The sequence below is a fragment of the Panthera pardus genome, unplaced genomic scaffold (genome assembly GCF_024362965.1).
Source record: "Panthera pardus isolate Hobbes unplaced genomic scaffold, ASM2436296v1 HiC_scaffold_25, whole genome shotgun sequence".
Classification (NCBI taxonomy): domain Eukaryota; kingdom Metazoa; phylum Chordata; class Mammalia; order Carnivora; family Felidae; genus Panthera; species Panthera pardus.
Window position 1 is genome coordinate 94,424,590 of NW_026526821.1, and position 12,808 is coordinate 94,437,397.

At 35.5% G+C, this 12,808-nt stretch overlaps 1 protein-coding gene across 4 annotated transcripts in view; it reads left to right on the plus strand.

Moving 5' to 3' along the window:
- CTNNA2 (catenin alpha 2) overlaps window positions 1–12,808 on the plus strand; it is a 1,099,255-nt gene that overhangs the window by 140,796 nt on the left and 945,651 nt on the right. The window lies entirely within an intron of this gene.

Here is a 12,808-nt window from a genome sequence, read left to right on the forward strand (position 1 = left end):
ATGTTCCATTTTTTCTGTTGTCACATTCACCACATTTCCACAAGATGACTGTCAACAGAAAAAAAAAAATATCCTCAGGATTTAAGTTTTAAAAGTTAGCTTTTAGTACCTTATGAAGCATATTATCTGCTATGTTAAACTCAGAAATTCATGGAATGTGAAAATTCAAGGTTTTTATGGTATATTTTTAGGGAGGTATACCAAGTTAAGTGGAGGCCCTTCATACTGGTTTCCTTTAACTACTATAACAGAGTACCACAAGCTTGGAGTCTTAAAGCATCATAAATTTATTACCTAGGTTCTGGAGGTCAGAAATCCTAAAGTCAAGGTGTTGGTGGAACTGCATTCCTTCTGGAGGTTCTGGCAGAAAGTCCGTGTCTTTGTCTCTTCCATCTTCTGAAGTCCACTTGCCTTCTTTGATGCCTTCTTTGTATTCAAAGCCAGCAACGTAGCATCTTTAAATCTCTCTCTGACTCTGAACTCTGCTCCCTGTCCTCACATCTCCTCATATTTTCCTCTTATAAGGACCCTTGTGATTATACTGGGCCCACTCAAATAGTCCAGAACAATCTCATCTCAAGATTCTTAACCAAATCACAGCCATTTAAGATAACATATTCACAGTTTCCAGGAAGTAGGACACGGACATCTTTGGGAATCATTATTCAGCTCAGCATATTCTGCCCTGTGCCCACCCCCCTACCAAAAATTCACATCCTTCCCACATGGAAAACACCATATCCCCATATTCCCCAAACATCTCAACCTATTATAGAATCTTCTCAAGTCCAAAATCTCATCAAAATTTCATCAGTTTAAAAATTACAAATCTCGTCATCTCAATCATCTAAAGTAGGTTTCGGTAAGGTTCTGGTTAAAATCCGTTCCTGAACAAAATTCCTCTCCATCTGTTACCTGTAAAACTAGAAAACAAAATATATGCTCCCGAAATGCATTGGTGGCACAGACATAAGAAAATAGTTACAGATGTTCCCATTTGAAAAGGGAGAAAGTGGAAGGGGGAAAAAATGGTTATCAATCTCAAGCAATTTAGAGATCCAGCTGAGCAAATTCCCTCAGTTTTGAAAGCTTGGGAATAATCCTCTGTGGCCTGAGGCTTTGCCCTATGCGCCTGGCTCTACATCCTAAGAATTGCTGTTCCTTTTTCATGAAGGGCAGCACATATTTTCAGCTGCATATTTTATCAGCACATTTCCTGTCTATAGCATTTGGGAGTCCAACAGCCCTTTTGAATTGTATCCTTTTTGTCACTCTCAGTCCAAACTGGCAGTGTAGAGACACTGGATATAACATTCTTAAGAAACATGTAGTTCTCCCCTGTATGTCTCTGGGGTTCACTCTGTTAGAAAACAGGCTACTTCACGGAAAATTCCCAGATAATCCCATCTCATTTTTGGCCTCTGCTGAAATGGCTGGAGATCCAGCAGTCACATGCCTAAACTCTTCAAAGAGCACTCTGTGTGACTGAATACTCTGAGCTTTCAGTCCTTCCAAGGCACAAGCCAAAGGTTATCCAGACGTACAACTGGATTTCTCTCCAGATCATGCTTTCCTGAGAGTGAGTTTTCTAATTCCGGTGCCTTTTGCAATCTACATATGCTGAGAATTTTCCAAATCCTCAAGTTCTGGTTTCTTTTAGCTTAACTGTTATTTTCTCAATTTCTTTCTTTCTTCTCACATTTTACTATAAGCAGGGAGAAGAAACCAGGTCACTCCCTGGAAAACTCCTCAGCTAAATATCCATCTTCATCATGTAAAATTTGGATTTCCGCATAAGTGTAGGACACAGTTCATCCAAGCTTTCTGTCACTCTTTCTTCCATTTCCTAGTACCATGTTCTTTATTTTTTTTGTGAGCCCTCACTAGCGTCTCCTTTAGCACCTGCCTTTCTACAGTCTTTTTATGATGATTTTGGTATCCTCTCAGATAATAGAGGCTTTCTCCATTATGTACCTCAATTCCTTCTGAGTCCTTGCGAGCAAGGCCTTGGTAGCCCTGTTTCTACTGAGTCTGTTCAAGGAAAACTTAGATTTTTCTATTAAAATTCTTTAAATTTTTCTAGCCTCTGCCTATTATCCATTCGAAAGCCACTTCCACATTTCTTAGGTATTTGTTATAGCAGCACCCTACTCCCCAGACCAAAATCAGTATGTTTCCAATTGCCTTTCTAACAAATTACCACAACCTTAGGAGTTTAAAACAACACACATTTATTACTCTCTAGTTCTAGAGGCCAGAACTCCTAAAGCCAAGGTATCGTTAGGGCTGTGTTCCTTAAGGAGGACATTCCTTCCCTTTGTCAGCATCCTGTGTGCACCTGCATTCCCTGGTTGTGGTGCTTTTCTCCTTCCTTAAAGCCAGCGGCATAGTACTTTCTCCAAATCTCTCTCTCTCTCTCTGACTTCAGTGTTTACCATCTCCCCTCCTCCTCAGACTGTAACTCTCCTGTTTCTCCTTAATGAGGACCCTTGTGATGACATCAGGGCCACCCAGATATTCTAAGATAGTCTCTCCATCTTGAGATCTTTAAGTTAATCACATCCGCAAAGTCCCTTTTGTTATTTAGGATAACACAGTCACAAGTTCTGTCGTTTAGGTAGAGGACATCTTTGTATGTAATTGTTGAAACATTTTGTTAGATTTATGCACACTTTTCACTTGGTCATGATTCTTGTTAGTTCTATCAAAATTTCTTCGAGAAACACTTAATGCTCATAGGATCTTAGATTTGGGAATATGTTGGCCACTCAGATTATGGCCTGTAGACGAAGGCCTATGCATGAGTTGTTACTGGTCTGCATTAAGTATAGAAATATAAAGTGTTTTAGACTTTTTATAACCATTTTACAGAATAATTTTATATGTGTTAATCTAATAATTCAATTTAGACTTGTATTTTTTATCCTTTTAAATTTTTGAATCATTCATTTTGTTGTATTTTACAATGCTTTGCTTTATGAGGTATTGGAATAACAAATATACAGCTTTTCATCATAGATAACCTGAGAAAGACTGGCTAAGGTGGTATTTTGGAGTCAGAACAATCTGCTTTTTAAGCCTACTCAAAAGCAGACTGCCTTATGGCACCTGGGTGGCTCAGTCAGTTAGGTTAAGTGTCTGAGTCTTGGTTTTGGCTTAGGTCATGATCTCACAGTTCCTGAGTTCAAGCTTTGCATCAACTCTGTGCTGTCAGCTTGGGATTCTCTCTCTCCCCTTCTCTGCTCCCCTCCCGCACTAGCTCTCTCTGTCTCTCTCTCAAAATAAATAAATAAACGTACAAAAAAAAAAAAAGGAGATTGCCTTTTCCTAGCCTCAGAATTTTACCTTCAGATTATATATCAGTATATTTAATCCTTATCATACAGATTAAATGAAACACAATAATTAAAACATAATGACTGTTATAAAGTAAATGTTGATTCAATGTAGTTTCCATTTGTCTGTTTGTTTTTTTTTTTTTGATGACTATATATTCAGGTTTCTATTAGCTATAAACCAATACTGTATAAGTCAAGGAAAAACATAGGAATGAAGCTCGCATGAGGAAACAAAATATTACACGTAAACTGTCTTTTACGTCTTACAATGTTCTGGTATTTATATTTTGCTGTTGTACTTGTCTTATCTAAAGAATAGTATATCTAAGATTACAATTAAAGATTATTCTTTTCCTTATCTTTCAGTCCAGTTACCTAAATCCTTTCAGGTAAAGGCAATGCATTAAAAATATTTATTATTACATTATATATTATATAACATTATATATTATGTTAATGTATATTGTTATATTATTTATGAATATGATGGTTATTAATATTTATACTTATTAAATTTTAATTCATATGTGTTAATTTAATACAGGAGGATGCTTAAAACTCTGTTGAAATTCACATAGTGATTTAACACTGTAACAAGTCTTAACATCCCTTTAATGTCTTCTGATATCTAAATGGATTATCTTTCTTTTCAGTGTTCCTATCCTGATTTAAAAGAGAGAGAGATTCTTTTCAAAATGTGACTTTTCAGACAAACTTCTCTATATAACATTATAGCTTTGCTATCAGGACTAAGCATTCCCTCCCCTAGAATAAAGCCTTTAATGATAGGACTGACATGATTGTTGACCTTTGAAGGAAATATGAATAAGAAAGAGAGATAAGAAAATACTAGGAATAAACTTCTTGCTTAACATATATTTATTTTTAAAGATGGAACTGAGAAAGAAAATCAAAGCCCTATTTGTCTCTCTCTCTCTCTCTCACACACACACACACACACACACACACACACACACACACAACTTTATGGACTGAATAAAGTTCATAGCGGTATTCAATAACAGTATGACCATAACTATCCTACAGTTTTTCTGTGAGGGATAGATAAGTAATGAAATAAATATCAGAAATTAAATGGTTCTCAGTAAAATTCATTCACTGTCATAAAAGAAAAATAACATTAAGAATTTACTATTTATTATTTAAAATAGCCAACAAAACTATCTCATTCCAACCATAATATAAATGAGGCTGAAGCATAAGAGACTCTTAAAAACTGAGAACAAACTGAGGGTTGATGGGGGGTGGGAGGGAGGGGAGGGTGGGTGATGGGTATTGAGGAGGGCACCTTTTGGGATTACCACTGGGTGTTGTATGGAAACCAATTTGACAATAAACTTCATATATTGAAAAAATAAATTAAAAACGTAAAAATAAATAAATAAAAATAAATGAGGCTGCATTTTATCTTAATGTTGAAATGGCAAGGTTCCTTTTGGAGAAGTTTTACATTATGGAAATCATGAAATTTCAAATAAAAAAGGATTTACCTTAGAAACTTTAGTACTGGAACAAGATGCCCAAACTTTTTATAAATTCAGAAAAAGTAAAGATTTTTAATTGCCCACATTCTGTGATACTAAGTTTTATTAGGAAACTTAAGCACTTTATTAGGCAATTTTATTAGAAAACTAAATAATATATTAGAAATTAAGAAGCACTCTTAGATAACTCTTAGAACCAAAGGGAAATGCAAACTGTATAAGAGTTAATGAAAAAGGTGATGTCTTCCTAACAAAATATACACACCCAATAAAAGCTGTGCTTACTACAAAATTTTAGCTTTCAATGCATTTTTATTAAAGAAAAAAATAAAAATAAGCTAATTGTTCATCTTAAGAAATTAGAAAAAGAACATCAAAAGAAACTAGGAGAACAGAATAACAAAGAAAACCGGAATCACTAAAATAGAATACAAACATTAATGGGGTTAAATAAATTCAAAATTTGATCCTTCTTTGAAATGGACAATAAAAATTCTTCAAGGCACAAATTATGGAAAATATATAAAGAAAGAACATATAGGATTATGAATGAGAAAGCATAAATAATTCCAAGAACAAGAGATTTTAAAAGTATAGTAGACTATATGCAACTCTACTCTGATGAAACATGCAAACATAGAGGATGGGAATAAATTCCTAGAAAAACTTAAATTACCAAAATACATCCAAAAGAAGGTGAAACTAGAATAAGCCATATACATATTGGAAAGCTATTTAAAGATCTGTTATCAAAAAGCACCAGAACTGGGTTACATGGGTGGCTCATTCAATTAAGCGTCCAACTCTGGATTTTTTGCTCAGGTCATGATCTCATGGTTGTGAGAGATATCCCCATGTTGGGTTCTGCACCGAGTGCAGTGCTTAAGATTTCCTCTCTCCCTCTCCCTCTTCCCCTCCTTTCTCTCATGAGTGTGCACATGCTCACTCTTTCCCCTCCCCCAAAAAAGGCACCAGAACAGAGGGATGCAAAGGTAAATATTATTAGACATTTAGAAAACTGATAGTCATAATGTTATTTAAACTAATATTTCAGCCATAGAAAAAGATAACTCCTTAATCACTTTTTGAAGAATCATAATTTTATTTTAAATAATTCAAAATACTTTAAAATAACTCTTTTTAACAAAAGGACAATGAGGGGCACCTGGGTGGCTCAGTCGGTTAAGCGGCCGACTTCGGCTCAGGTCATGATATCGCGGTCCGTGAGTTCGAGCCCCGCGTCGGGCTCTGTGCTGATAGCTCAGAGCCTGGAGCCTGTTTCAGATTCTGTGTCTCCCTCTCTCTCTCTGACCCTCCCTCGTTCATGCTCTGTCTCTCTCTGTCTCAAAAATAAATAAACGTTAAAAAAAATTAAAAAAAAAACAAAAGGACAAGGATGGTTCTGTATCATTTCTGAGGTTAAATGCAAAAAAAACCCCACAAAAAACAAAAACAAAAAAACCAAAACAACCCCCCCAACAACAACCAAAACAACAACAACAACAACAACAACAACCAAAAAAGTACATACCATCCAGTAGTATATTCAAATGTCAGCATATATATAACAAAATAGGAAATTAAAAAGAAATAATGAGAGCCTAATATGAGGAACTAAATAAATATATTTTAGTAGCTCAATAAATTATACCATTAGATGCTAAAAAGACATTGGATAGAATTTTGCACACTTTTCCAATAAAAATTCTAAATAGGAATAGGACCAAACTTTCAAAATAAAGGAATGTACCATGTAAACATAGGGATAGGACAGATAACACCCTCTCTTTATGATATCATTGTATTTAAAATTAATATGAGAATGGGGTTAGGTGGCTAGGTAGAAGATAAATATAAAAAAATAGAGTTTCCATCAGTTCAAAACAACCACAAATCAAAACAGGAAAATATTCTCTTTTTACTTGAAAAACTTAAAAACATGATTATTTTTCCTGTATCAAATGCATTTTAATTTTATAGTTATTTAATGTAAAAATTTGTTATTATTTTTATGCCATTGAAGTAGAGGGTTGGAGTCAAGGGGGCCTGATTATAAGTACAGTGTTCCCAATGATAACTTGAATAAGTTACTTAATATGTTATCAAGTGTATATTATAGATAATAATAATTTGTGTCTCATAGAATTATTGAAAGGATACATGAGATGGTGTATTAAAGTGATTCATGAAGTGTCTGATGTTATTCTGATACAGGTTTGCTCTTAATGCTGCATTCTTCATTACCTGCTAATAATGGCTTTCCACTTATTAGAAAATGGGTACTATGTATAAAATAAGGAGTCATTATATATTTCCTTTTTCTTTTTTTTAACATGAAATTTATTGTCAAATTGGTTTCCATACAACACCCAGTGCTCATCCCGACAGGTGCATCCCAACAGGTGCAATGCCCATCACCCACTTTCCTCTCCCTCCCACCCCCAATCAAGCCTCAGTTTCTTCTCAGTTTTTAAGAGTCTCTTATGGTTTGGCTCCCTCCCTCTCTAACTTTTAGATATTTTCTTTAGAAAAATATTTTAATGCAGATTTAGAGAAGAATGGTGTGTTAAATTTAATCAAAGACTACTAAAACAGGAACATCTGAAGTTAATGGGAATTCAGCTTCAGTAAACTAATGCAACTCAATCCATCACAATAGAATAGAATGGAATTTTCTAGAATTTAGTTCCTTATTTCCTTATAGAAAGATGAATCTGCAACTTAAATAACAATGAGCATCTGAAAAAATACCATTGCTGTTTAATGAGCTGTTCCAAATTGGCATACTGGGGAAGGAACCTCCTAAGAAGAGGAACTTTCTTTAATCGTTGGCCTCTATTAGGCCAATGTTTATGGGCCTCTATTAGGTTAGGCTCTAGTGGCCTCTATAGTTACATCTTTTAAAATTGTACTCAAAAATTAATTGTTTCAAAAGCGAAATAATTAGAACTTAACATACTTAAAAATACTTTTAAAATTTTTTTAAATTTAATTTTATATTTAAAAAAATATTTGGTTTTCTGCTTCTTTTGATATTAAGTCCTCATAAAAAGAATCATCTTTGTGTGACTCACAACTATAGTTAATTACCTTGGTGCATTTAAAAGTAGGAAATCATGAGATTTAAATGTAAAATCAGGGGGTTTAAAACTGAAAATTTTCCAGAAATAAACCGACACTCCGAAATGAAGTAACTTCTGAGACTTAAGCTTTTATTGAGAACTACCTTAATTCATGGTTTATTCATGAGATTCAAAGATTAACATGGTTGGGTGGTTTTCAATGTGACACCACAATGTTACAAGAAATAGTTTATGTCATCTTTATCAAAGGGTTCAAATTGTATACAGAGTAAACGATATGCTAAAATTAATTAAATTAAATGTGTTTAACTTTCATACCCTTTTAAAAAATATATTTATTTTTAAATTGTCATATCCCTTTTTAAAAAATTATTTATTTTGAGAGAGAGAGAGCAAGTGGTGGTGGGGGGTGGTATCAGAGAGAGAGAGAGAGAGAGAGAGAAAGGGAGAGAGAGAGAGAGAGAGAGAGAGAGAGAGAGAGAATCTCAAGCAGACTCTGCACTGCCAGCCCAGCATGAAGCCTGCTGCAGGGCTTGAACTCATGAACCACGGAATATGACCTGAGCTGAAACCAAGAATCAGATGCTTAACCAACTGAGCCACCCAGGTTCCCCATACCAATCCCTTTTTAAGTTTTGGATGCCAATTTTCTGGTGTGAAAAAATGTTTTAGTTTGTCTATCTTTAATAGAAGTTGCTGTGGGTGAATGAACTAACTAAAATACCATAACTTTTTATTTAAAAATCTCTTTATTTTATATTAAAAATAGGATTTGAAATATTTAATGAGGTTTTAATTTAGGAATTTACTTATCACACATATTAATATTTAATTGATATGAAGTATTTTTATTGTTTCACCCGCTAATAGTAAAATTTTTTTAAATTGCTGCATTTTTTTTACAGTAGATGCATATACCTAAAGTCGTTATTATATTGGAAATAATTCTTTGTATTGAACTGATATGGGGGATTTCTTGGTAGTACTGTGTTTGCCACTTGTGAAATAGGAGTTTAATTGACTAGTATATTGTCTGGAATTAGATTAATTTCTATTTTGGATTATGTTCAAAATTTTGATGTCTGCCACCAGATGGGAATGATGCTCTTTTTGTTTTATGGCCAGCTGTGTTGACCATGTTTTAGAAATTGAGTAATGTATGGAGCCCTTTTAAACAAAAAAATGAAAACAAAATTTTCCCAACTCTAGACTGGACTTAAAGTAGCATAAATGTGGAATTATGTATGCACATATGTTTATTTATAAAGAAAATTACAAAATAAGTACTAAAAGCACAAAACCAAAAATTGAAATTAACATTGATTTGATGGATGATGTTACGTCATCACGTATGATGTAAACGATTATGTGACTGCACTAGCTCTGGGTCTTTTGTGTTTAGCAAACACTCACTACCATGTACCATGTGATGTGTTGATTTCCTCTACCTTTAATTTTTTTTTCAATATATGAAATTTATTGTCAAATTTGTTTCCATACAACACCCAGTGCTCATCCCAAAAGGTGCCCTCCTCAATACCCATCACCCACCCTCCCCTCCCTCCCACCCCCCATCAACCCTCAGTTTGTTCTCAGTTTTTAACAGTCTCTTATGCTTTGGCTCTCTCCCACTCTAACCTCTTTTTTTTTTTTTCCTTGCCCCCCCCCCCCATGGGTTTCTGTTAAGTTTCTCAGGATCCACATAAGAGTGAAAACATATGGTATCTGTCTTTCTCTGTATGGCTTATTTCACTTAGCATCACACTCTCCAGTTCCATCCACGTTGCTACAAAGGGCCATATTTCGTTCTTTCTCATTGCCACGTAGTACTCCATTTTGTATATAAACCACAATTTCTTTATCCATTCATCAGTTGATGGACATTTAGGCTCTTTCCATAATTTGGCTATTGTTGAGAGTGCTGCTATAAACATTGGGGTACAAGTGCCCCTATGCATCAGTACTCCTGTATCCCTTGGGTAAATTCCTAGCAGTGCTACTGCTGGGTCATAGGGTAGGTCTATTTTTAATTTTTTGAGGAACCTCCACACTGTTTTCCAGAGTGGCTGCACCAATTTGCATTCCCACCAACAGTGCAAGAGGGTTCCCGTTTCTCCACATCCTCTCCAGCATCTATAGTCTCCTGATTTGTTCATTTTGGCCACTCTGACTGGCGTGAGGTGATATCTGAGTGTGGTTTTGATTTGTATTTCCCTGGTAAGGAGCGACGTTGAGCATCTTTTCATGTGCCTGTTGGCCATCCGGATGTCTTCTTTAGAGAAGTGTCTACTCATGTTTTCTGCCCATTTCTTCACTGGATTATTTGTTTTTCGGGTGTGGAGTTTGGTGAGCTCTTTATAGATTTTGGACACTAGCCCTTTGTCTGCTATGTCATTTGCAAATATCTTTTCCCATTCCATTGGTTGCCTTTTAGTTTTGTTGGTTGTTTCCTTTGCTGTGCAGAAGCTTTTTATCTTCATAAGGTCCCAGTAATTCATTTTTGCTTTTAATTCCCTTGCCTTTGGGGATGTGTCGAGTAAGAGATTGCTACGGCTGAGGTCAGAGAGGTCTTTTCTTGCTTTCTCCTCTAGGGTTTTGATGGTTTCCTGTCTCACATTCGGGTCCTTTATCCATTTTGAGTTTATTTTTGTGAATGGTGTGAGAAAGTGGTCTAGTTTCAACCTTCTGCATGTTGCTGTCCAGTTCTCCCAGCACCATTTGTTAAAGAGACTGTCTTTTTTCCATTGGATGTTCTTTCCTGCTTTGTCAAAGATTAGTTGGCCATACGTTTCTGGGTCTAGTTCTGGGGTTTCTATTCTATTCCATTGGTCTATGTGTCTGTTTTTGTGCCAATACCATGCTGTCTTGATGATTACAGCTTTGTAGTAGAGGCTAAAGTCTGGGATTGTGATGCCTCCTGCTTTGGTCTTCTTCTTCAAAATTACTTTGGCTATTAGGGGCCTTTTGTGGTTCCATATGAATTTTAGAATTGTTTGTTCTAGTTTCAAGAAGAATGCTGGTGCAATTTTGATTGGGATTGCATTGAATGTGTAGATAGCTTTGGGTAGTATTGACATTTTGACAATATTTATTCTTCCAATCCATGAGCAGGGAATGTCTTTCCCTTTCTTTATATCTTCTTCAATTCCCTTCATAAGCTTTCTATAGTTTTCAGCATACAGATCTTTTACATCTTTGGTTAGATTTATTCCTAGGTATTTTATGCTTCTTGGTGCAACTGTGAATGGGATCAGTTTCTTTATTTGTCTTTCTGTTGCTTCATTGTTAGTGTATAAGAATGCAACTGATTTCTGTACATTGATTTTGTATCCTGCAACTTTGCTGAATTCATGTATCAGTTCTAGCAGACTTTTGGTGGAGTCTATCGGATTTTCCATGTATAATATCATGTCATCTGCAAAAAGCGAAAGCTTGACTTCATCTTTGCCAATTTTGATGCCTTTGATTTCCTTTTGTTGTCTGATTGCTGATGCTAGAACTTCCAGCACTATGTTAAACAACAGCGGTGAGAGTGGGCATCCCTGTCGTGTTCCTGATCTCAGGGAAAAAGCTCTCAGTTTTTCCCCATTGAGGATGATGTTAGCTGTGGGCTTTTCATAAATGACTTTTATGATCTTTAAGTATGTTCCTTCTATCCTGACTTGCTCAAGGGTTTTTATTCAGAAAGGGTGCTGGATTTTGTCAAAGGCCTTTTCTGCATCGATTGACAGGATCATATGGTTCTTGTCTTTTCTTTTATTAATGTGATGTATCATGTTGATTGATTTGCGAATGTTGAACCAGCCCTGCATCCCAGGAATGAATCCCACTTGATCATGGTGAACAATTCTTTTTATATGCTGTTGAATTCGATTTGCTAGTATCTTATTGAGAATTTTTGCATCCATATTCATCAGGGATATTGGCCTGTAGTTCTCTTTTTTTACTGGGTCTCTGTCTGGTTTAGGAATCAAAGTAATACTGGCTTCATAGAATGAGTCTGGAAGTTTTCCTTCCCTTTCTATTTCTTGGAATAGCTTGAGAAGGATAGGTATTATCTCTGCTTTAAACATCTGGTAGAACTCCCCTGGGAAGCCATCTGGTCCTGGACTCTTATTTGTTGGGAGACTTTTGATAACTGATTCAATATCTTCGCTGGTTATGGGTCTGTTCAAGCTTTCTATTTCCTCCTGTTTGAGTTTTGGAAGAGTGTGGGTGTTTAGGAATTTGTCCATTTCTTCCAGGTTGTCCAGTTTGTTGGCATATAAGTTTTCATAGTATTCCCTGATAATTGTTTGTATCTCTGAGGGATTGGTCGTAATAATTCCATTTTCATTCATGATTTTATCTATTTGGGTCATCTCCCTTTTCTTTTTGAGAAGCCTGGCTAGAGGTTTGTCAATTTTGTATTTTTTTTCAAAAAACCAACTCTTGGTTTCGTTGATCTGCTCTACAGTGTTTTTAGATTCTATATTGTTTATTTCTGCTCTGATCTTTATTATTTCTCTTCTTCTGCTGGGTTTAGGCTGCCTTTGCTGTTCTGCTTCTATTTCCTTAGGTGTGCTGTTAGATTTTGTATTTGGGATTTTTCTTGTTTCTTGAGCTAGGCCTGGATTGCAATGTATTTTCCTCTCAGGACTGCCTTCGCTGCATCCCAAAGCGTTTGGATTGTTGTATTTTCATTTTCGTTTGTTTCCATATATTTTTTAATTTCTATTTCCTCTACCTTTAGAACCAACTACTGCAAATCACAACCACTGAGTGCATTGTGGCATCATTTCACTTTTGTTTAGCATAAGTATACTCACAGTTAATACACAACCTCTGCCTCTATTTCCTCCTCATTAGCCTAGGACAACAAAAGTTTAGCATGCTATATATG